This window comes from Sceloporus undulatus, chromosome 6, assembly GCF_019175285.1.
Source record: "Sceloporus undulatus isolate JIND9_A2432 ecotype Alabama chromosome 6, SceUnd_v1.1, whole genome shotgun sequence".
NCBI classification, from domain to species: Eukaryota; Metazoa; Chordata; class Lepidosauria; order Squamata; family Phrynosomatidae; genus Sceloporus; species Sceloporus undulatus.
The window spans coordinates 152,738,676-152,750,033 of NC_056527.1; the positions used below are offsets into that span (position 1 = coordinate 152,738,676).

Sequence of the window (11,358 nt, forward strand, 5' to 3'; positions counted from 1 at the left end):
TATTAATACACGCAATGTGCTAACAAGCCATTAACCCAGTTTAGACCTTGGGAAGTTAGTTGCTGCTGCTGCTTCTACTGCTGTTTTTTAACCAGACATTTAAGTCATCATTTTTGAAGCGATCCTCCTGAGCCAGTTGAAGATGCCAGCTTTGCCTCAGGCTGTTTCTGCTTATGCCCTTGCTTCTGGTAGTTCTGCAATGCAGGTTGAAAGCTGGAGACACAGAGTTCACACGTAACCATAAAACAGACTATGATTTGTTGGATTCTGTTAGGTGTGAGCCCATCCTTGCAAACAAAACATGGGCTGGCATGTTCTGTTAGTGAAAGGTGTTGTTGTTGTGTGCCTTCAAGTTGGTTCCAATTTATGTTGATCCTAAGGTGGACATATCCTGGGGTTTTCTTGGCAAGATTTGTTCAGAGAGGGTTTGCCATTGCCTTCCCTTGAGGCTGAGAGAGTGTGACTTGTCCAAAGCCACCCAGTGAGTTTCATAGCTAAGTAGGGAATCGAACCCTAATCTCCAGCCCAACACTCAAACCACTATGCCTCATTGGCTCTTGTGTCAGCAACGTACACAAATGTAAGTCCACAAAATACAATCAAACTTTTCACACAATTAAAACAATTCACACTCTAGTTGAAATAAAATAAAATACAATTTAAAAAGATAAAAGCTCTGAAAAACAGTTCTCTACTCCAGACATGCATCTGAAACCTACGAAAGCTCATGCTACCAACATCTTCCTTCCACTTAGGTTGTTGTTCTTGTTGTGGAGTGCCTTCAAGTCATTTCTGACTTGTGGCAAACCTTCCATGGGACTTTCTTGGCAAGTTTCTTCAGAGGGAGTTTGCCATTGCCATCCTCTGAGGCTAAGAGAGTGTGACTTTCCCAAGGTCACCCATTAGGTTTACATGGCGGAGCCAGAATTTGAACCCTGTTTTCCAGAGTCTTAGTCCAATGCTCAAACCACTGCACCACACTGGGAGATAAATGCAACTTTTCAAAAGTAAAAATAAAATATATTTGGGCCTTTGTCATCCACTGGGTTTTGGTTCCAGGTTCCACCTTGGATATCAAAACCTATGGATGCTCAAGTCCCACTAAATACAGTGGCATAGTAAAATGATGTCCCTGATATAAAATGGCAAAATCAAGCTTTGCAATTTGAAATTTATACTTTTTTGCGAATATTTTCAAGCTGTGGATGCTTGAATCTGTGGATAAAAAAATCCGTGGGTATGGAGGGCTGACTGTACTGCATCCATCAAGATTCTTCTAAGGAAGGTTTTATTCTGGAAGCTGGCAGCCCTCAAGATCTTTAGCAACATCCTTGCAAAGTCACAAAATGGTTTAATGGCAGAAGACAGCTTTGGAGCTCAGCTGTGCACCCCTGTCGCTCTTTGCCAGCTGCAGCTGGCATCCGCTTTGCCAGGAGACATGCAAAAGGGAGAGACGGATTCCTCTCATCCTCAGGCTGTGGATGTTGGATCACTTCATGTTTGCTTTACCTGCTCTGTGAACCGTCCAGCCGTACATATTGTCCAACTCTGAACTTGACCCACTGCTTTTTCTAGCAGCCCTCAGAAGTTGGAATTTGGAAACTCCCCTGTGCAATCTCTTGTCTAATCTCTCGCTCAGTGTGCAAGATGTTGTCCAAAATGTATAATCTTTAATTGTATTCTGCTGTCAAGAGAGACTACAGCAAGGAAGGACAATTGCTCCCAGGCTCTGCGTTCCATTACTACTGAGTGCAGTTCCAGCAGCCCTGAGCCATGATCAGATGGCAGACAGAGATCTTTCTTTTTAGGGGGGGTGACTGAGGGAGAGAAAAGGCCTAGAAGCAAAGTAGGTAAAAATATGCATTGTGCTGTGTGCTTCTCCTAGAAGTCAAGGCAAGAGCTTTGCTCCATCATAACCTGAGTTCCTGAAATGCTACCAAGCAGACATCTGCATGCCCTGAGCGCATGGTTTCCTGAGTTGTGGAGATGCCACACTGTCTCCAATGGGCTCAGTCACCAGTGAACGTCAAACCCTTTAGAGTGGGGTGGGCAACCATCAGGGTGACCAGATGTCCTCACCGCAAAGGAGCACAAGTCACTGCAAAACATAGAATACTCAAGAAAAATTTATAACATTACCCAATAAAAGCTAAAACACCAATATACAGTCAGCCCTCCATATCCATGGACTTTTTTTTATCCACAGATTCAAACACTCGTGGATTGAAAATACTCCAGAAAATATAAATTCCCAAAAGCAATCCTTGATTTTGCTGTTTTATATAAGAGACACAGTTTTACTATGCCATTGTATTTAATGGGACTTGAGCACCCACAGATTTTTGTATCCATGCGGGGTCCTGAAAGCAAACCCCAGCGGATTCCAAAGGCCCACGGTAGATATAAATTTAGTTCATATGGTTTATTTACAGCTATATTACATATGCTGTATTTTCTTATGTATTCAGCTACATTTTCCCAAGGAACTTACATTTGTTCAAATGCGTTGCAACATACTTACAGAACTCTAAGCACGACAAATGCTTAAAATTGTACTTTACTAGCAAAAAACACTTGACTGAATCTGCATTTAAATCATTACTTTCATTTGTAGTTTTCCCATTTGCTCTCTCGTTCCTCCTGCTGCTTCCTCAACCTGAATTGCACACTTTCACCCTCCTCTTGGTGCCGCTGATCTGCTTCAATAACTCAGATCCTCCTTTCCTTTCCACACCTGTCAGAAAAACAACACAAAACCACCACATGGTCAGCAGCTACCTTCTCTGAAAATCTTCTCCATAAACTTTTGCAGCATCTGGGGCAGTAATAAATCTATTGAGCTAGAAGCAACTGATGACACAAGGACAGGTTTTATGGCTCAAACAGAGGATGTTTTGCAATTCCTCCCGTAGCCCAGGACATAAGATTGAAATGTAAGACATGTCTTGGAAAAGGAGGACCACAGTGGATGGTCAATTTTCTGTACCAAGACTCCCTTCTGGACTGCCAACAAATACAAAAAGGTGACTTGTCCCAGAATTCCGTAGGATGGAGCCATGACAGTTAAAGTGGTATCAAACTGCACTAATTCTGCAGTGTGGCAGCAGCCTCCTTTGCAGCGAGGAGGAAAGGTTTAGGACCACATGTAGTCCCCGGTTCACAAGTTCCCCACCCTAGATGTATCTTGCATTTCTTGTTGTAGGTTAGATGCTTTGAACATCTTGGAAAGACTTTCCAAGATGGCACAGAAGGGTCCAAAGTCTGCAATATTCCAACAACATAACATAGCAGGAGGCACCAGGGGATATACTTAGTCGTTCCGTCATGTGAATAAATAAACAGATAAATACACCAACTTGACGGAATGTGCCAAGTTAAACAGGCTGGGAAAAAATATCAAGGAGGTTGTGGAAGGAACGGAAAACATCTGCCCCTTTTAATATCTAAATATTTGGCTTACCTATGCCAGGCCACTGAGGGTTTAAAAATATCTCTAATTTAAGAGAGGTTCTTTTGCAGCCAAGTCAATTACATCTCAGTTCCACTGTTCCCTCTCTGGTCCTCCTGAACTCGCCTTCCAACACTGCAGGATTAAACATTTGGCTGCAGGAGCTGCGCATAGAAAGCACCTTTTCCGGATCTTTGTTCTGTGATATGTATCTTAATAAAGGGCATGTGCATAATGTAGATTAAAAGCCATATTTAGGCTCGGGGGGGGGGGGATCTATGTCGAGGTTTCGTTCTAGAAAGATGAGATCCCCCTATGGCTCCAGAGTACATCTGGTGGGGAACATGTTGGTTAGACTGTGCCAACCCCAATGCATTGGAAGTGGGCTAGGGTCCAGAACAACATTAAGCAAAATCTTTTTGCTGAATTAGACCCAGGGGATTCTCCAGGGAGCAGAACCAAAACCAAACCTCAAAATGGCCTCCTCTTTAGAAGCCTCCCAGATTTGTGGCAGAATCTCTGCATCAATTGAACGTGACTGGAAAGGTTTCAAAATCTTTGGTTGCGATGCTGCGAGACATTTCGAGATGACTAATACCATTATTTTACTCTGAGCTTGGAGATGTTCCTTGCTTTGACTATAGCTCCCTAACTTGCACTTGAATCCCTCTTTATCTACTGATTCTTTATCCACCGATTCAGCTTCAAACATTTTTTTAAAGGATAAATTCCAAACAACATTTTGCCATTTTATATAAGGAACACCATTATTGTTATGCCATTGTATTTAATGAGACTTGGGCATCCATGGGTTGTGGTATCCATGAAGGCCCACAGTAGGCTATGTTGCTGGGGTGTATCCACACTGCACTAATACAACAGTTTGACACCATTGTCATGGCTCAGTCCTATGGAATCTTGGGATTTGTAGTTTGGAACTCTGACAGACTAGGCTGAATAGTTCTCCTGGGTACAAATCCCAGGATTCCATCTGATAGACCCATGGTAATGGTGTTGAACTGCTTTATTTCTGTAGTGTAAATAGACTGTTGGAATTAGAGTGAGATGGAGGAGAAAGAGGAGGAAGGAGATTTTATTCATAGAAGAAGAGGGCTTTCTTAATATATGCTTCCAGAGTTTGGAACTCGTTCCCCAATGAGGCTGGGATGGCCCCTTTCCTTGCTATTCTTCTGCCATTGGCCATACTGTCTGGGATATCCTGGGAGCTGTAGGCCAAGATCCTATTAGACTGCTGATGGGTCAAAGGCATTGGCCATGCTGGCTGGAGTATTCTGAGAGTTGTAGACCAAAGGCAAAATCCAATGGGACTACTGGTGGAACACAGAGCCACTGGCCATGCTGGCTGATAAATTCTGGGAGATGTAGACCAGGGCCAACATCCTATTAGACTGTTGGTAGGCCAAACCTATTGGCCATGATGCCTGGAGTATTCTGAGATTGCAGACCAAGGGCAAAATCCAATGGGACTACTGGTGGAACACAGAACACAATGGCCATGTTGGATGGGGTATTCTGATAAGATCCTATGGGACTAGTGGTGGACACAGAACCAAATGCTGACTGGGGGTTTCTGGGAGTTGCAGGCCAAGGATAAGATCCTATGGGGTTACTGGTGGAACACAGAGCAATTGACCATGCTGGCTGGAGAATTCTGGGAGTTGTAGGCCAAAGCCAAGATCCTATGGGGTTATTGGTGAGACACAAAGCTATTGGTCTTGTTGGCTGGGAATTCTGGGAGTTGTAGACCAAGGGCAAGGCCCTAGCTTCTTTAAAATTCGGGCTACATGCCAGAGTTGGTTAACTGCCCCACCAACATGGAAGCTACCTTCTACCACTCTCTTTGCATTTACAACACTCTGTGGTTCTGTACTGAACCAGAAATCTTTGTTTTTCAGTCCTAGTCCTTGGATACTATCTGTATAAAGTTGAATTCTTGGAAATTTCTGCAAACGTAGAAAGGCAGTCCGCCTGCTAGAGATCTCAAAGGACCCTTGGGAGGCAGGAAAAGTTTATGTAAGAGCAAAAGACGAATTATCTTCCTTTGTTGAAAAGCCTACAGTGGATACGATTACAGAGCTTTCATTCCCAAATGGAAGTACTGCTGAGATGAGTGAAAAAGAACCACCGAGGAAAGTTTTATATTGTGTGGTTCTTTTTTAAAAAGAGCAAGCAAGGCCTTGATGCTCTCATGTTCCGATCCATAGTGAGTAAGGGAGAAAAAGTGCCAGGAAAGGGGATCCAGGGAACTGATTGCACCGTTGTCAATATATGTTTGTTTTGCCAAAGTTGTCGGTCTTTCTCGTCTTTTCCATTGCCTTCACTTTGGCAAAACTCCCAAGAAAGTCCTCACATCTAATGCCCACCTTGACTATTTTACTCCAGTGAGGACAAGGGTAGATTTGGGGAATGGGGAAACTTTCAGCCCTCCAGATAGTTGCAACTCCCATAATCCCTTACTTTTGGCCATCCCAGCTGGGGCTTCTGAGTGTAGGAGCCCAAAAGATCAGGAGAGCCAAAGATTCTCTCACTCCTGAACTGAACTAGTTTTCTAGTCTGAGCGGCCGGCTTTTACAGCCAGATCGGGGCTGTGGCAACCGTACACCATAGCTGTGCCGCCACAGCTTTACAGTGTTCATTCAGCACTGCATCATGCAGATGCAGCACCAAAGGAGCGCAGAGACACCATGCACCATGTGGTGTAGCACGCAGTGTCATGCCACCCTGGGGATGGAGCTGGGGCATGCGTCATATGGACGCCATGCCCCGACTCTGCTGCCAGGCCAGCCTTTCTCGCCAATGGGCACAGCCCTTGACTTGCAATAAAAAGCATTTTAGGAGTTCATCTCATGGAAGCTAAGAGATAGAACAGGGATGGATAATTTGTAGCCTTCTGTATATTTGGACTACAGAGTACACAATCTCTGATAACTGGCTAAAAATCCCAAGATTCCATAGGATGGAGTTGAGGTCCAAAATGCCTGGAAAGAATTCTCTGAGGTCCCTAAAATCCTTGCTATTCAGATAGGACAACCATCCCACACACACCTATCAGGACCACCTCTACTGTTATCGTTGTGTGCCTTCAAGTCATTTTCAACTTACGGCGACCATTAAACTAGAAATCCCAAGATTTCATAGGATAGAGTTGAAGTCCAAAATGCCTAGAAAGGGAAAGAAGATGCCTCACTGAGGAATAGAGTAGGCATCGTTCTGTACCCATAGTCAACCAATGCCTGCCATGGCTTTCAGTTGATCAGACCTTCAGCTTCTACATCATTCACTCTGCCTGTTTTCTTGCTCAGAAATGGCTGCTATACTGTGAACTTCACCAAATCATAGCGTTGAAAGGGATCTTAAAGGATATCAGGCTAGGTCAGAACCCATCATTTGCAAGCGAGGCAAAACGACACTACCTGAATCCTTTAAAGCCAGCATGGCATAGTAGTTTGAGTGTGGGATTATGACTCTGGAGACCAGGGTCCCATTCTCCACTTGGCCATGAAACCTACTGGGTGACCTTGGGCAAATCACAATCTCTCAGCCTCAGGGGAAGGCAATGGCACACCTCCTCCGAATAAAGCTTGCCAAGAAAACTCCATGATAGACCTTAGGGTCACCATAAATTGGAAATAATTTGAAGGCATACAACAACAAAAAACCTTCTAGAGGTTATTGTAAGACCTGCTGGTCTTACAACTCACCCATATATGAAGCATTATGAACTCTTGCAAGCATTATACAGGTCCTTACTTTCTCCAAGGATAGAGGTGCTCAGGGTCAATACTCAAAAAGTTAATTTTCCATTTTTTGAGATGAAGAAGGATTGAGAAAGAGAAAGGGAGAGAGGGAGGAAGAACACATGCTGGAGATTTATGGTGTCTTTATATCGCCCTTTATAAATGACATTTAAATAAAGTATATAAGGGGCAAACCATGTCCTTACTGCAAGCACCACAACTGCCACCCTTGAATGATGTTCATGAAGAGCAAAGGTGTTCAAAAGATGCTTCAGTATTTTCTATTTCTCTGTATGTATGTGCGTGTTTCTCTCATCATGCATCTGAGGCCTTCCCACAAACTGAAGGCTGTCATCTTTTAAAGGCAGGAGAAAGATTCTTGGCCATTAAGGAATAAATACACTTAAAACTTCTAATCCAGGCTGCTGTGAAGGAGCTAGACAAGATCCTTAAGGGTTGAGATAAATCATTGACTACTGAAGTCATAATTGCCCCACGCCATTGTATTTCTTATTTCTGTGTATGGTTGTGAAAGCTGGATAGTGGAAAAGCTGATGAAGGAAAATCAACTCATGTGAAATGTGGTGCTGGAGGGGTGTTCTACCAATTTCATAGACTGTCAAATAAATGGGTTCAAGAGCAAACTGAGCCTGAACCCTCCCTAGAAATCAAGGCGACTAAATTGAGACAGTTATACTTTGGACATGGCACAAGTAGACATGACTTATTAGGAAAGACAATAAAATGCTTGACAAGGTAGAAGGCAGTAAGAACAAAGCAAGACTGCAGCTGCTGCCACACAGCAGAAATAAATCAGTTTGACATCACTTTCACTGCCATGTCTCAGTGCTATGGAAGCCTGGGATTTGTAGAAGGCTAAATATCTCACAAAACTTACAAATCCCAAAATTCCATAGCATTGAGCCATAAAAGCTGAAGTCAAGGAACTCTTACCAAGGAAGCCACAGACCTGAATCTGCAAGTCCTGAGCGAGACTATGGATAACAGGGTCACTTGGTGGCATCTCATTCATAGAGATGCCCTAAGTCAAAGTTGACTTGGCTTTGGCAATTCACCATCACCACCACCAGCGATCAAAGAAAACTATGGTCAAAATCCTCTTGTCAATATTGTGCTAGGAGACAAAAACCACAACCACAACAAGGAAAAACAATGACCAGGTATAAATAACTCAGGGCCTAAGGATCTAAAATAGAGGTAAAAGCCCATGATTATCACGAGCCAAAGGAACAATTAACATGATCCAAAGATCTTTCTTGGTGGCTAGGGTGGGTGGTCCTCCCTTTAGAAAAATGGCCATTCTCTGACTCTGAATGGCGCCTGGCTCTCCAAGGCATTTGCAGTTCTTCTGCTGCTATGCTGACAGTGGAGAAAAGAATCAGATCCCAGTCCAAAGACGCAGGGCTGAGTTAGCTGCCTGCGATCGAGAAACTTTGATTTGTAAGGCAGATGCTCGTGATAAACCTGAGTCAGACAGCGCACAGAGCAGCATAAGAAAAGAAGAGAGAGGCAGAGAGGGGAAGAGCTTGCCAAACTCTACAAGAGAAAGAGAAGAGTAAGCAGGAAATGTGGGCAGGAAAAAAAGAGTAAAAAGAGCAAGCAGAAAGGCATACAGAACGAGTTCCCCAAAATCCTTGCTGTTCAGATAGGACATCCATTTCACACACACCCATCAGGACCACCTCTACTGTTATTGTTGGGTTCCTTTGAGGTATTTTCAACATACGGTGACCGTAAAGCTAGAAATCCCAAGATTCCATAGGATGGAACTACAGCACTTAAGATGGTGTCAAACAGAGCAATGCCAAGTCTCGAAGCTGCATGGTGGCAATCTGAGAAAGTTATCTGTACACCGGTAGAGTCACTCACTTCTTCCAGATTACAGGTGCACAGGGGAGGAACAAAGTCCCAGTTTGTATATAAGACAAGCTGGTGGAACAGAGAAAACCATCTTCTATCAGGTAAGAATACTGGCCTCTCAGAGTGGTCCAACTGTGGTCCTCTAGATGTTTTTGGACTCCAACTCTCATCATCCTTTACCATTGACTATGATAACTAGGGCTGATGGGAGTTGCAGGCAACTTTTGGAGGGGCACAAGATGTCTTCTCTTGATTTTCCTTACCTATAGCTGGGCTCATCTGTGGGCACTAAGCACACTGCTGGAAGCTTACACGGTGCCCAGCTGCCCATAAAGTTCCTCCCCATTATAAACAATTGGACAGTCAAGGGACACCTCAAAGCCAAGCACAGGTCTTCCTTTCCCAGCATCCCTCTGGGACCCAGGTCTTTTTGTTCTGGAACATGCAATACTTTCTAAAAAAATTCCAAATGGACCCACTGGCCCAAAAGGTTTTGGAGTGATGAGGATGCAGGTCCTTACTGACTGTTGTGGACCTAAGAAGAATGCATCCATATCATTGTACTGAGTTCTCTTTCTCTTGAAGCTAAAATGGTATTAAGTATATTGAGAAATCTCAGCATTTGAAAAGGGTATGTATTTTCAGGTTGCAGCTTCCAGTGGCCATGCTGGCAATGGTGGCTGGAGTCTCTGGGTTTAAGTCCAGACTTTAACAGATCTATTCAAGTGGCCAAGTCCTATCTCCAAAACAGGCCAGGCCCAGTACCATTGGGATAACTCCTTTAAAATTCAAATTCAGATCATTTTCACAATTTCCACTGAAGTTAGATTTGTCATTTGGTGCAGTATACTGGCTGATGAAATCTGGGAGTTGTAGACCAAAAAAGGTAATCTTCCCAAACTCCAACAAAGTGATGGAGCTCTCATGGTCAAGGGCTGGGATCATGTCGTTGTCCTGTTGTTGTTGTTGTTGTTGTTGTTGTTGTTGTGGACCTTCAAGTTGTTTCCAACTTATGGTGACCCTAAGGTGAACCTATCATGGGTTTTTCTTGCCATGTTTCTTCAGAGGGGGTTTGCAATTGCCATCCTCTCAGGCGGAGAGAATCTCCCAAATGGTTGGAGATCTTAATCTGATGTATAACAGCTGCATATAGTTCAAGGTTGCAGAAACAGGACTAGGCATGGATTAGCAAGGCACTTTTGCCCATGGATGCAACTTGCACATTCCGCATGGATGAACACACACTTTTGCTGGGCATTGGGTCACATATTTATGCCACCATCCTGTTAGAAACATATACAAGTATAAGTCCACCTTATGACTGCAGTCACTGCGTAGGTAGGTATTCTCTTCCTCCCTCCACAATGACCAAAACCACCCCACCCTGGGATTCATGGCTTTGCTATGATAGCTCCCCATGGCATGCTTTTGCTGTGATGGCCGGTCTGTGGCTGGTGGAGAGTGCAGGGTTTTAGAAAATCATCTGGCCCTTGGCCAGATGCAAACTGGTGACATCATCCACTGAGATCCTGTTGGATCCTGGCAGAAGATGGTATTGGTCTGGACCTGGCTATGAGGCATAGTCAGATGCTCCTTTGACATGCCCCACACATGATCCACCAGCCGGAAAATTGCTACTCAGGGGGCCTATCACAGCAAAAAGTCCCAGGAATGGTGAATCCCACCCATGCAATGCTTACTATGCCACAAAATGTGGGAATGCTGCAGCTTTGTCAGTTCAGTGGTGCAACCCTGCCATTCAACACAAGGGTTGCTTGGCCAAATTCATCTGGAACGCGTTTATTTGTAGATTCCACTAAGCAACCCTGATGTAAGAGATGGATCACTCTGTCCTGCTTCATCTGGTGTCTGGCCCTTGGTGACCTCCTGGCATTTTCCAGCTTCCTACAGATCTCAGAAGACCAGGCCCTCCCTGGACAGGGACCATTTAGCAGAAGCGTCTCCCTCCATCCCTTTCCTATCCAGGTGCCTTCCTCCTTTTCTCTCACCAGCTCCATCCTCTCCTTGCTCTAATGCATCCAGCTAATGAAGCATCCCTTGAACTTGCTATCTGGCCACATGGATAATACTTCTTTGTAGCAGCCGTGCTCCGTTCTGCGATAAAGACTCCTCTCTCCTTCTTTTTAAGCCCATACCAGCACATCATGATGCTCCTTCCACATTTTTGCCTCTCTTTAAACAGCTGCAAAGGGGGGAGGGAACACCAAGCAAGCATCCCTTGGAACTGGAGTTTCTTCTGGGTCCTACAGA

General features: G+C 44.3%; 1 protein-coding gene across 3 annotated transcripts in view; it reads right to left on the bottom strand.

The window, feature by feature from the left end:
• LOC121935535 overlaps nt 1–11,358 on the bottom strand; it is a 43,809-nt gene that overhangs the window by 26,897 nt on the left and 5,554 nt on the right. For 2 of the 3 annotated variants that reach the window (XM_042477166.1, XM_042477164.1), the window contains exon 1: nt 2,603–2,736. The gene's annotated coding sequence lies outside the window, so the exon portion shown is untranslated. Of the gene's footprint in view, nt 1–2,602; nt 2,737–11,358 lie in introns of those variants that run through there. The other variant, XM_042477163.1, reaches the window with a different exon arrangement.